This window comes from Lepidothrix coronata, unplaced genomic scaffold (assembly GCF_001604755.1).
Source record: "Lepidothrix coronata isolate B3197 unplaced genomic scaffold, Lepidothrix_coronata-1.0 Scaffold49, whole genome shotgun sequence".
NCBI classification, from domain to species: domain Eukaryota; kingdom Metazoa; phylum Chordata; class Aves; order Passeriformes; family Pipridae; genus Lepidothrix; species Lepidothrix coronata.
In genome coordinates, this window is record NW_016690229.1 from 811,871 (window position 1) to 826,384 (window position 14,514).

The following is a 14,514-nucleotide window of genomic DNA, read 5'->3' on the forward strand; positions in this document are numbered from 1 at the left end:
TTTACCCCCTCGCTCCTGCATTTTGAAATATTATTTTGCTCTTAATTTTCAGCCTCCTCCGCCTCCTCCTTTCATTCTCTCCCTCTCTCTCTCTCTCTCTCCCTTTTTTATTTTGGTTGGTGACCACAAGTGTAGTTTCAGTAAATAAAGCTGGTGCTTGATAATGTGGAACGGCCAGGAGCTTAACTCTGCCCTTGGAGATCGCTTACATCAAACCAGCAATCAAAAAGTGGTGCAGATAAAATTTGTCATCAGGGATTTCCTACAAAAGAATTACAGTGGAGAAATAGCCTGATCGATACTATGGATTTTCACTGCAGGGGCTGATAGTCCAATTGCTGTGAAACACTCACACAGATAAAAGGGCACGGCTGCCACTTTGTTACAGACTGCTGACTCAGCCCAAAGCCTGGCAGGTATTTATAGGCCAAAGTGATACAGAATTATCACCTTGCAGTGCCCAGCTCTTGTTAGTTCTGAGATTGCCTCCCTTTATGGGATTGCTAAATGCAGGTGAATGGAAAAATGATGGCTAACAGCTGTCAAAATGCAACAGAATGAAGTACTTAAATCTTTTTTTATCCATTAAAAGGGTAACAACCAAACATACATCATAGTGCAGACGTTGTAATGATATTTGGGGCCAGTAAACTAGGGGTTATAAACAATGTACATCCCATCAAAATGGGAAGGAAAATACAAAAGGGAAAAAAAAGCAATAATAAAAATTCTTCTTGTTACTTCACAATATGTGGCTTTGCCATCTACTTTGCTGCTTTTTGCAGGGATCTCCAGGCTCCTGGTTGAGGCTGCTCAGACCAACCTCCGCCTCCATCAATATATGATAATTTTATACCTTGTACACTGCAGGGAAAACTGCTTTAAGAAGACACTGGGGTGGCTCCAGGAACTCTTCTTCATTGTTCTAAGCCAGTATTTTACACCCTCGCCAGGATAAAATGCTGATGGATATCTAATCTTAACAAACTGCATTAAGGGTTCATTGACTTCAAGGACTGTTTCACAAACACTTACAGGACCAGACCATGATGGAGGCAAAAGAAACACTCTCATCTTTTGGTCCAACAGGTAGCACAAAGCATCTCTGTCCTGGTGAACAGCCCAGGATTGACTCTTCTCTGCTCTATTACACCTCTAGTTCAAGCCTGAACATGTGTTTAAAGTGACTTAAAACCAGTTTGAGAACTAGTTCAAATGTATTTTTTACAAATAATTTCTTAGCAGAGACAGAGCCAAATCACGCTTAATATTTATGATTTTTTTCTAACCTCACAGTCCACCTCCCAGACAACTTAACATCCACTTAAATAATCTTTTTCTAACATTCCCTTGCAAAACTATGACATCCTCAGCATATCACCTACTCTTATATCACCACATTCATCAAATCGAGAATGTTTCTTTCACTTGTAAATACACAGCTTGACTTGGTGTGTGAGCAAACCAAAGTTTACCCTTTTAGCACTCTCAGAATATGGATGGTTGTAAATACAAGTAGAGAAGTGAACATCAATTTCCAAACACCAAAGTGAACACTAAAGAAGGGAGGAGGGATGGGGAAAAAGAGAAAAAAAAAAAAAAAGAAGATACGTTTGATTTTCACAACTCTCACCCATTTTTAGTTATACAAAGCTTCATATTTAGCCAGTTTGTAAGAGCCAAAATATAGCTGCTATTTAAGTGAGATGAAACCAGAGCTTAACTGTTCCTAAAATGGGGCTGGAGGGGCATGTGGTCCAACACAAGCCCAGGAGAGTGATATGGAGTAAAAAACAGCAAGCTGGCTGGGAATCTGCATCCAGGTTCCTCTCACCTGTAAGATGCCCAGGCTAAGTCAGTCACCCAGACCCTCCTTGGTGGCTGATGGAAGTAGATGGTTGGTAGGTGCACCCAAGAGAGGGGAAGCCCTGGACTGTGCTTAGGACAAGTATGAAAGATAGATAGATAGATCTGTATCTCTTCTCATCCTGTACCATGAGAGGGTACCCAAAGTCCCTATTAAGTGAGAGGAGTCATCCCAGTTGCTTAGAAGAGGCTCACAGATCCATCATGATAATACTTTGAAGATCTCATTTAGTCTTTTTTTTTTTTTTCCCCCACTAATAATGGTTTTAAAAACATCTTAGGTGTCTTGGAGAAACACTAATAGGAGGATTAAAAAGCTGAAATTTTTAGAATGTCTCAAGAAGGTCATGGCCAGCAGTGGCTGAAATTCAGAGCAGTTTATGTACCTAATGCCTTAGACTTCATTTAATACCAGAGCTTTAAACTAAAAGAAGAAATACTGCACAAACTCCAACTATATTATTCAAAATAGCACAAAGAACCTGGACTTAGAAGTTTTCAGCAAGTTTAACCACAACAGTTATAACTGCAGGAGCTTTGGGGTGAAAATGCACAAGGTTTAAATTAAAATACTAAAACATAAAGCAAAGTATTAAATTAAATAATAACTTGGTTACCTGTAAGAATCACTGCAGGTTTCTAAACTAACATCTTTCCTAACCAGGAGAGAAGCCACACCTTTCTCCGTGCTCCAGAGGGAAAATTACTGCAGCACTTGTCTGAACTGCCTGGTGCTGGTGGAATCAGAGCTGCTCTCATCACACTGTTGTTGGATGAAGTTTACTGTCACTAGCAATAAGCAGTAGATAAAAGGAGGGAGGGGAGGGGGATAAGAAAACAAAAGGGAAAAATAGAAGCTAAAAAATTCACCAGAGGTGAAAAAAAAGGGGGGGGAGCAAAAAAGAAGATATACATAAACTAGCTGTTTTTGTCTTTCTAGTTGCTATGATGTGCACAAAGGAAATAGACTGAATAAAATCACATCTCAGGAACACCAACATAAATTCCCCCTTGCTTTGACAAGTACGTAATTTTGTGCAGTGATGCTCTTCACATCTGGAGAGTTATGAGGCAATTTCATTCCCATCTGACAAATTTACAAAGAAACATTAGAGAGAAGGGATTAGAAAAGCGAGAAATCTTTATAGACTTTTTCCTCAGGCTGTATTTTCCTTCCATCTTTTGGCTCTTCCTTGAGGAATATGTATGAGTGACTCATTCTGTATGAACGCCATAACTGAAACACTTAGCAGATAAGCAGAACATGAAATGTGCTTTAAATCAACTAATTGTATTTACATTATCTGGGAGGGCTGATCCTGATTGGCTAAAGTTTGTTAAAATTTGCTATTGTGTGTTTTCAAGATAACAATTTAAAACTGGGCAAGACAAAAAAAAAAATAAAAGCTAAAATATTATCTCCAGAACTTCGCTGAGAAGTCCATGGCAGGAAAATAATTTGCACTTGCAAAGCACTTCACAGCTTCAAGCTCTGATTGACCTTTGTGCCCTCATTGTGGTCTCATGAAGACCAATTTTACACATTAGGAGACTGAGGCAGATTAAATGATCTCCTAAATTCAGGGTGAAAATAAATGCCACTAGAAAACGGGACAGGGAAGGACTGGTTGGGCTGAGCTCACTCTTCTGCTTCACAAACATCTTTTCCAATGGCATTGAGCTCAAGAAAACCTCTATTCCACACAGGCCACCGGGTACACATTGATGAAGTTCATACTACTGAAGAAAAATCAAATGGCAGGATGAGATGAGGAGAGAGCAAGGTGTTGTCATTGTTAGTGCCTTGTCAACGTCTGTGAAAGGCTGGGAATTCCTTGGCTTTGTGGCTGCACCATTACACCTTTTTTTCTTCTAAAAAAAGAGAGGCTGGTTCAGCCTTCTCTTTGCTGACAGTGGATAATTCTGGCACAGATTATTCTAGGAATAAATGCTAATAAGAAATGCTGTAAAGGCTTTGCTTTCTCCTGCAAGGTTTTAAAAACCAGCCATGGCTCGTTGTAGTTATACTGCTGAACACATGTAAGCTGAGCTGATATATGGCTACTACAGGATATCAGTATTTTATGTTCTATGTGTAACCAGTATAGTTTTTATCTTATTTTATTTTTTTTTAAACACCAAAATTTTAACATTGATTGCTCCTTATTGCTGTAACATCAAGGAACTTCCACCAGGGATAACCCAGGCCCTGCCAGTCCTGAGCTTTTGTTTCTCCACAGTTTAATGTGGGTCTCCTTGTAAGGTCATTTCAAGTGCTGGATGATGGCACTTCCCTCCTCCTTTTATTAATGAAAATTATATGATGCTGCTCGGAAGTTCCAAAACATATTCCTTTCTTGGCACAAAGATGAAATATAATAAAATGCAGATGCTTTCTGATACAGAGCACAGATGAAAATGTTTTATAACCACGACTGATGGAGAGAGGAAAGCACAGGGGACACGGTTCCTGGGCCCCACTGGAAAGCCCCAAAGCAATCACTGCAATCTCTGTGATGTGACAGAAGAAAGTCAGGACAGGGGTATTTATTATCTTTTTCATGGGACCCAGGTGGACCTCCTGGCAGCCATGTTTATGACTCAGGATCCATCTTAAAATAGTGAACCATAATAAATGGAAACTCAGATGTGTAACTGGGCTGGATTTAAACATGTTTCAAGTTTTACTGTCTCTGCATTTGCAATCATTTTTGCACGGAGGACAACATTTCAGAACAACTTCTGACTCTGCTGCTTCACCTTTTGTGTTTCCTTCATCTGACACGTCCCCTTTCCCTCCTCATGTTTTGACAACTGCATGAACTGGATAAAACCCTCTGTTATGAGACTTTTGTTCCAGTTAAGGAGTCAAAGGGAGACTTGAAAGCCATATCTCCTTTTCTAATTAATAGACAGACCATAAAAGAAACGTTTCCTATGCTTTCCTTTAAAAGAAAAGTTTAATCATTTACTTGTCAGGACAAGATATTTTCTTCATGTTTCAGATAGAAGTGGAAGCAGAAGTGTTTGCTGTTCCCTGCCCTTGATACACAGTTTAGATATTCCTTTTCCCTAAGTCAAGTAAACCTAGGGCAAATGTCCTTTAAACCTTGAGACAATTGTCAGAAGTGGTTATGGAGTGGGGCTGTCTCTTTGTTATTCACTAAACACATTGAGAATGGCCCCTAAAAATAATAGAAAAGAAGAGAGGAGGGTCCAAGCCAAGAAGTCTGTAACCTCATCTACCTGTGGCCTTCAGGAGTCCAGAGATATTTGGGGAAAGGATTTTGGTTCCAGCCTGTTGTTGCCAGCAGAGATGGAAACTGTAAGCTCAGCTTAAGACCTAAACTTTACATTACTTAGGTCACAGCTCAGGTCTGGTTGTGCAGCCTGTTCAGATGGGGTCCCAAGAGCGTGGCTTCTTACCTCAAGGGTTTTTTTGCATAAGAGACAAAAATGTTGTGAGAAAAGATATTACTTCTACCATTTCTAATATGCTCTGACAAGAAAATGACCACAAATACGAATAAACTCAAAATATTTTGGCATTTTTGGCCCAATCCAGAAATCATGAGTATAGAAAAACAAAAGAATGCAGCTATCAGAGATGACACACTCAGGTGAATTTAAGGTCAGCATTCATTCTAACCATGTTGTTTGTCTCATCAGCAAGATACAATTCAACTGACTCACTCCCCTGAGCAACTACAGGACGTTCTCCAAAAGCAAATCCCCTTTTACACCTGCTCTTGGCTCCAGTGGATTTCAGAGCATGAAGACATTGAGCCTGGAGGGGAATTCAGTGGTTGTCCTAAACCTGAGTTTAAGGGAGCACAAAGCCTCACCTCCAGCCTTGCCTGGGACACACACACGTGGTGCAGCCCCACACGTTCACTGCTCTGAGCAGCCTCTGGTCCCCTCATTCTGAAGACCATAATTTAACACTTCCCATGGAGAGCTCTCCATTCAACCCTCCAAAATAATGTTCTAAGTCAGGAAAGTTCACACCTCAGTTTGCATCACAAATAATTTCCGCAGCTTCGGGGATTTCCTCTGGAAACATTTAAATCTCCTTCTAAATATCAGTGTGAGTTAATAATACGTATACATGATAATAAAAAATGTTAATTTATATAATAAAATAGATAATAGATAAAATAAAATTAAAAATAAAATAAATATCAATATGACAATAACAATGATATCTAAATATGAGTTATCAAGGAGCTAATTTCTGTGGAGAACATCTTTGCAAGTGCTGCTGTGCTCAAGTTTTTGTACAACCCCTATGACTGCCTGAGTTCATCTGGCTGATAGCTGAGTACACACAAGATATCTTAAACAGAAAATGAAATAAATATATAATTATGTTTTCAGGAGCATGATATATATTAAATAAATATATGACTATGTTTTCAGGTATATCTTACCTCTTTGAAAACTTGCTGCACACCCAGCTGTCTTTGAAGATTAGTGGATGGAATTGAAGGTGGAAAGCCTCTTTAAAAGTCACTTCTGAAAAAATTAAAGAAAAAAGTTCTTGAATTCTTTTTTCTTTCTGTGTGTGTGAGACATCTAATCATAGTAAAGGTAGTAGAAATCAAAAATTAATATTTGAATTATTTTGATCCTGATAATCCCCAATTGTTTTGAAAGTAAATTATATTTGATAGTCTCTCCAGAATGTACTTACAAATTCACAGGAGCGCCATTAAAATACAGCATTAATTAACATCCACTTTTATAAAGTGCTTCTAATATTGTGTAAACAAGCAAGAGTTGAAAAGCTTATTTTTAACTTATATCTGCATATGCAGTGTGATCATAGTGAGTTACAAAAATACCCAAAGAGCACTGGGAAATGAATTTTCACAGTTTGTTTCTGGTTGAAGACACACCAAAGTACCTGTCTTTAATTTGAGTAGCTGTGAACAAAAGGTACTTGCCAGCTTGCTTTGCGTCGTATTTATGTGCTCGTGTCAGTTCAGCCATGGGCGGAATACTGATGTGTCAATATTTGTTAGCCAAAACCAGAATAAGGAGCTGACTTGAAATAACTTAGAACAATCAGAAGCAATTGGGTGGTGTTGCCTTGGGTTAAATCAGGTTGTGCCACGTTATATCTCTTCAAAAATAAAGCCAGTTGGGTGGTGTGCTCAGTACTGCACGTTCAGCGTCACAGAATTGCTGCAGGACCAGGAGCGGGTTTAACCACCTGCCAGACCTGCACAGCCCCCATCCACACCATGGACCGAGAGAGGGAGAGCTCCAGTGGGGCTGTCTGGGGAGAGACAACCTACAGACGTACACATCCAGCCTAGGTTTACATTTAGCAACATTAAAACCTCTCAAAACTCAGTTTTACTACTTGAGATCCCAATGGTTGTGGCTTAATTTTCAGCCATCTGGGAGATGCTTGAGTTCACCTTGATTTTACTTGCAACGTCTTGCTTTTAGTGCCTGGAATGTAACCCAAACTTCTAGGAACCAAAACTTATTTGTAATAGTACCCAATTAATCTGAAATTGGAGGCCAGGTCTAAAATTTACCCTGTGACTGGTGTCAATCACTCACAAGACACACTTGCTGTAGAACAAGTGCTGGTGGGGAGCTGCTGTCCCCTCAGGAACACATGCAGGGTCAGGTCACAGAAACCTGTTTGCCAAGATCTCCACAACACTGAATGTTGGTTTTTGGGTTCAACTGACCTCATGCAGGGGCTCTGAATAGCTAAGTCTCTAAAACTCTATAAGTACAAAAAGGACCTGCCTAAATATTCCCCCTGCCCAGGTGTCACTGACCCATCCTGAGTTATACTGATACAGAAAGGGACTCCTGAAGGATCAAGGCCCACAGATATTCATGACAGATCTTTTCAGCCAGAAGACCCACAGAACAACTGCTCCACACCTGCTATAAACTCAGGACTGAAAAATACCTATCAATAACAAGCATCAATAACTGACAAAGAGCAGCAAACTGTGAGTACCACAAGGACAAAGCAGGAGAGTGCAGGGCAGTTCACATTTCTTGAACCTGAGAATAACAGCAGGGGTCTTATTATGGGAAATCTTTACCCTTAAGAGACATATTGTTTCAAAATTAAAAGCTTTTTTTTTTCTTCCCCTGCTCTTCTTTAAAGGGACAACTCTTTGAACTGGTCATTTTTATCACTTTCTGGAAACAGTTATTTATGTCCATGTGCATCTTTTATAGTGGTAACAGTAAGAAAACAGGGCCTGTGATGCTCCAGAGATATGAGAAATATGCAGTTTGCAGGTGGAGGTAATGCCTTTTATTAGATCAACTGATTAGACTCGAAAAAGACAGACAAACCTTCAGAAAGACAAGCCCTTCTTCAGACTTTAAATGTGATAGACATCTTGAAGACATTATTATAAAAGCTTGATATGATGCTTTAAAGCACTGCTTGTTCCTAAGATCACTCAAGGACTCCTTCAGAAGCTGGAAGTCTTCAAAAATGATCCAGGAAATGCTAAACTACTCTGTGCTTTTCAAAGGCTAAAAAAAAAATATCTTCCTGTTGTGAAAGAACAATAGGAAATGAATTTGCTGCTTTTTTGGCTGAACACTTTCCAAGTTACATGTTTGGATGATTACCCTTCTCCATTTTAAAGGGTAATGTTTACTGAGCATTTACAAAGAAATAACAGGCTGCTGAGAGCCAGGTTTGCTTTCCTGAGATGTTCAAATAACCAGTATCAAGAATTGTTCACATAATTAACGTCAGGCAGAACAGCTCACAAGTGCTTTAGAAGTTCAACGTTCACAGCCCTAAGCAACATCTGAGATGCAGCCCAGGAATTTAAAGGTGGAAGGAATCTCTCTTATTCAGACCAAGCCCAATCCCTACAGTGATTAGATTACTCTCAGTTCTCTGTGGTTTCCCCTGACCCTCCAGGCTGTGCAGTGCAGTGGTGCTGGTTCACCTCGTGCAGAATCCTGGAGGTGCTGGAGAAGCCATTTGGCAGCACCACGTCACTGAAGAATATCCATGTGCAGACAGAAACTCCCACTTGCTCGTTTAAATCAGCTTTCAGTAGCTTTTGTACCACCAAAATAGCATAAAATATATTTACCCCAAGCTCGTGTCCTAAAAATTCAGATCCCCTCTAGGAATGCTAAATGAACTGAAAACATGCTGGGGACAGGACATCAACAGACAAAATATTCTGACCTTGAATGTTACATTCTTCTCCATTTCTGATTTTCCTGCACCATGTTTTCTTATTCTAGTCCAGGTTAGAGCACGTGGCTGCTGGTTCAGACTCAGGTTTTTCACCAGTGATCTTGAAGTGTGATCTCTGGACAAGTCACTTATTCTTCTCAGCCCTGAGTTTATAACACTTGCTAACCCCAGAGAGAAGCTACAAACTTAGTTCGTATATAAAGAGATCCAAAGATGGAAAATATAAAGGAAATGCAAAGTGATACCACATTTCTCATTTAAAATGAGTGGGTGACAAATTGCTCATCAGATTGTACAATTTGGGTTGCTCTTACTCGCTTGCTAATTAACTAGTCTGACATTATGTTTCCTCCCTCTTGCATCCACCCTGCCTCTGAACTAATCAGGGTTCAATGACAGCATCACTTATCCCAGGACACATTCCAATAATTAAGGTTTGGAGGACATCTTGCAAACTCCATCACATACCAAGATGATTTTCTCTCCCTCTACTGCTGCGTATCTGACATGTGACAAGACAAAGCCCTGCTCTCATATACATAACAGCAGGATGCTTTCCCACCTTTTAATGGCTCACTGAATCTCTTCCCCAGCAACTCTGACAGTGGGAAAGTGCACTGCAAAAACGACTGTGGCTTGAGAAGTGAAACCTCACAGGCCCTGGACTTGGGAACAACAAAAAAAAAGCATGTTGCCAGAAGCTGGATCTACTGCTAAATACAAATTTTTAGTGCAGGAACACACGATCCTCCGAGCTGGGTTTTACTTCCTACACTCTTTTTCTCACTACTTTATTGCTTCATTTGAAGCAATAAACACATTTTGGCTTTGCATAGGAAAGGCAGCACAGGTAGGGGCACCTTATAGTCATTTAGGGAGGGAGACAAGCCGGTAAGAATCCTGGCATTTGATTGCTCTTTGAACCTTCATATGCAGAAGCAACGACAAACTGAATGCTGGGCTTTGCACTGGTGTGTGCTCAGAGTATCTTCATTAGCACTGACAGAACTATTCTGACTTTCCCCACCAGTAACTGGCTCCCTCTGCTCTGGTTCTGTTAGCTCTGATTTAATTCAGGTGCACAAGACAACTGGGTCAGCCTGCCCAAGGTCTGCAGGGACCAAATTTGAGCAAAGCTGGTCGGTCATTCCCTCCTCAGATGTTTTCTCCCTTCAGCTCACACCTCCTGGGAAAAGCCAGCTCGTGAGCTCTGTAGGAGGCACGAGCCACTGTCTAAGCTTAAAGTCTGGACTTGGCAAGAGCAAAACCTGTTCCCACAAATTTGGTTTGAAACCAAAGGTACCAATTAGAATGTGGCTGCAAACACTCTTCTCGAGGAAGCTTAAATGTCCTGGTGATCAATTCTCCTGAAAAACAGATGGAGAGACCTTTCATTTTCTCTTGGTGCTTGATTCTAAAGCACTATTTTCATCAGCACCAGAAAAAAATAGGAGAATATTGGCTTGGATTCCACCAAAAGGATATTTTAGGATTGATTTTAATGCAGTCATGATTTTGCCCATGGTACAATTATGTCCCCTCTGAATTTCAATGAGTAACTTTAGACTTGACAGTAACTTATCCAGGAGTATTTCACATTTTCTCTCCTGGTTGAGGGCACTGGTTTCTGATCTTTCATTGGTTCACACAAATGTAAGGATTTTCTTTACCTGTCTCATCTGAATAAAAATCATTTCAAATGCAACCCCTAGAAAGAGCATTTGCTGTGCATGGGAATGGGAAGAAACACACAGTCACAATCTTGGTCTTTAACTCACCTGCTTCTTTTCACAGCATCCAGTATTACAATATGGGGCATAATAAAAGGAAATGCTCATTTCTTTTCTGCCAGGTAGTATGAATTACATCCTGGCAGGAAAGGCTACATTCCTCATCCTGTGTGGTGAGGGACATGAGTGAAAACAACCCCGCACCAAAAGAGGCAGAGGAGCTGCAAGTGGCTGTGGAATTGGGAAAACTTCGTCCATGTGACTCTGCAATGAGCTGTGTGTTACTCAGCAGGCTGCTTCTGCTTCCAACACTGGATTCCATAATCATACAGAGAGATCAGGAAGGGGAGTATTCCCTACAGACAGAAACTCATGGTGATGGACAGTTCTTCAGCTGCTGTGCATCAACATGCTTTAATTGACTTGTGCAGTATTACCCTACTTCACACATCATTATACCTGTAAAGCCTCCACCAGACGCTTCAAATACATTTTTTAAAGTAAGATAAAAAAGATAATAAAAGGCAAGTTTGTGCACTTAAGTTCTCCTAATGTAACTTAAGGTGGTAGGCAGAAAATGGGAGTAGGACAGAGGGCCATGGGAGCCTGAACAGACTTGTCCAAGGACAGAGATGAGGGGAATTTAACTGAGGTCAAGGAGCATATCCAGTATTGCTGCTGCTGTGTCCAGGCTGAGGCTGGAACTGTTTCTTCTCCACTGTCTTTTGCATCATCAGGTATTTGCTTTTTTTTTTCATCAAAAAAAGTACAACAAACCCTCTGTTTCATATATAACTTTCAAGGTCACTTGCATAAAATGTAAAAAAAGCTCATTTTTGTTGATGGAATGGCCTTTTGCTAATGAGGTAATTAGTGATATTACAGCAGGAAAAAAGGGGGGGATTTCTTTCTCCTTTTCTCCCTTTTTGCAAACCCAGTGAAGTGGCAAATTTTGTCGCATTTGCTGTATGTGCACAATATTTCACCCAGCTCCACAATGTAATGTGTTTTTTGAGTAGCAACTGTATTTGCTGAAACTAAGTTATAATAATTTGATGACTAGGAACAAGATTAATTCAAGGAACTACTGTTCTCATGACAATTGCAAAATATAGTAGGGGACAGAGTTAGCCTGAGCAAAAATGTTTAGGGCATCTTACTGCTCCATCAGTGAGAAGCCTGAGATGGAAAAATTTTCAGCAAGCAGATTAGGGGGTCACATCTCTTGAGGTGCAGCAAGGTAAGCAGTGAATTTCTCTATAAGAAAACCAGGAGCTGCAATGAAAACTATCATTGGAGAAAGCACGAATATATGTACAATAGAAGGATAAAATCCAGTGAAAGATATAATTACATTAAATTATAGCAACTGCCATGTAGAAGTACCAATGAAAGTAACAAAAAGAATTGTCATTTCCTTTAGAAATGATGTTTGATGACATCGCAGAGGCTTCACATCTCCTCACACATGGAGATGTGCCAGTTATCCAACATCCAAGGGGAAAACAAAGAGCCCCATTCCAGCCTCAGTTACAGTACAATTGGGAACAGCACTTAGCTTGTCAGTTAGGATGTGACAATCAAAGCTGGAGCTCCTGCCTGAACCATCTTTGAAGGGAATTTTGGTCTTTTTTTTTTCCCCCAAAAAAAACCTTGTAACATCCAGCACAACGCAACACTGACCTGTCCCTTGATCTCTCACAATATAAATAACAACCACCAACAATGCTGGAAAGAATTCTGAAGAAATGGTTCACAGATTAGCATTTTCATAGTGTAAGTAGAGGAGACCAAATTTAGAGCAAGTAAGTTATGCACACATGTTATGTAGAGGCCTAATACTCACTGAAGATAAGGAAATAATTTTCAACTGCGTGTACCAGAGAGTTGGAATTTGGAAGTCTATAAATAGTTCACTGAAGTTATGGAAGAAGAAAATTACAGCACCAAAAAAAAATAATAGAAAATAATAATAATAAAAAAAAAATCAAAATTTGAGTTAGTAAGAAAATTTCTGTTCTGAATCAGAAGAAACCCCATGTCCTTTTCTCCTGCCACTCTTGTGTTAAAAAAGCACTTTCCTCGAATCAGATGTAGGTTAAGTGGTTTGGCACCTGCTGGGATGTGTTCAAGTTTCTCTGCACTGTGGTTTTACATAGAGGTGGTGTTAGGGATCGTTCAGTTACTTCTTTTGAGATACTTTTATGCAAATGAAAGAACTTAACTCATGTGCCCCACATTTCAGGTGCTACAGAGCATCCCCCCACTCCATGGGGAGAGACACTCTCCTACCCCAACACCTCTGATGGGTGGGTGATCATAGGGTTCATCCTGGATTTGAGGAGGGAGTCTGTCTGCTGTTGAAAAGCTTTCAGGTGTTCTGAAGTCAGCCTCTGTCTTACTTTGAACAGATGAAACCGGACATGAAAAAACCCCACCAATTTTCCTCAACAAACCTTGAAAACATCATCTTAATAAAATCATGAACTGGAGAAACTGGCTTTGCAGTTGGGCAGCATTCCAGTGTAAAATTCCCAGCCAAGCAGAGAACTGATCCCTTTTAAATTTTCTAACACCCTACTCACTGCTGCACGTTGTTTTACCCGTATGTGCTTTATTTGTGGGATCCCTGCAGAAGTTTTAATCAGCGGGGTCTCAGTGCGAGTGTATTTTCTGAACAGAAACTACGCCTCGGAAAATGACGCACAAATTTCCTCGGCTTAATGTCAACACATGTAAAAGAAGGAGTAAGTGGATACAAAATGTTATCTTGTAATGTCAAACCCTCATGGCAGGGGCGTGTTGGCAACAGAAAAGTGCAAAGCAATGAAAGATCAGCGCTGGTGAGTCTGAAGTTCTCTCCATCGAGGGTCTTGAGCGTAATAAATTGAAGCTTGCAGAAGTCTGAGTTGTAAAACTGGTAGAGCTGTTAAGCTGGCTTTCCTTAAAATTATGAATTAGTTGGCCCATTTCTTTTAATGGCAAACAGTGAATCTTGGTTGTCCATCAGTGGCTGGGCTCTAAATTGGGTGCTGTGGGAGCAGGAGAACAGGACAGAAACCGCCTGTGAAAGACCTGGGGCTCCTCACACCTCACATGAAACTGCCTGGAGACAACAGGGATCCCTCTGTATCGAACAAAGCAAAGCACACAGAGATCCAAATGGTAAAATGGAGCAAACACCTGATCAGGATACACCTTGCTGTCCTGGTACGTGCTGAAATGGGCACAGTGAGATCATGTGTGCTCCACTAAGCAGTTGCCCAGACTGTTGTGCAGTTGGTTATATTTACAGAGGAACTGAAATCTCGTGTATGAAGTATTTTACAACACGAGGTGAAATGAGGGTGAGGAAAAATTAATATCACTCCGTTGAAGTCAGAGGAACTGTGCCATTAATTCCTGGCATGTTGCAGGAACAATGCACTAACAAGAGGATGAAGGGAGATGCCCATTCTTGTTCTGCTAAAGAAATAATGAACCTTCTAATTTACTGTTTCCAAACCACCTTATTCCATTTTAGAGAAGAATGCATTGGGTTGTGCCTAGACACCAAAATTGAGAATATCTATTATTAATTTACTTTTTATGTATTTTTACTGTAACTGGCTGATAGCAAAACTCAGGGAGAGTGTATGGTCCCACACAAGCAGCTGTGAAAAGATCTCCCAGAATTCAGACAAACGGCATTGTTAATAGACTCCTCTT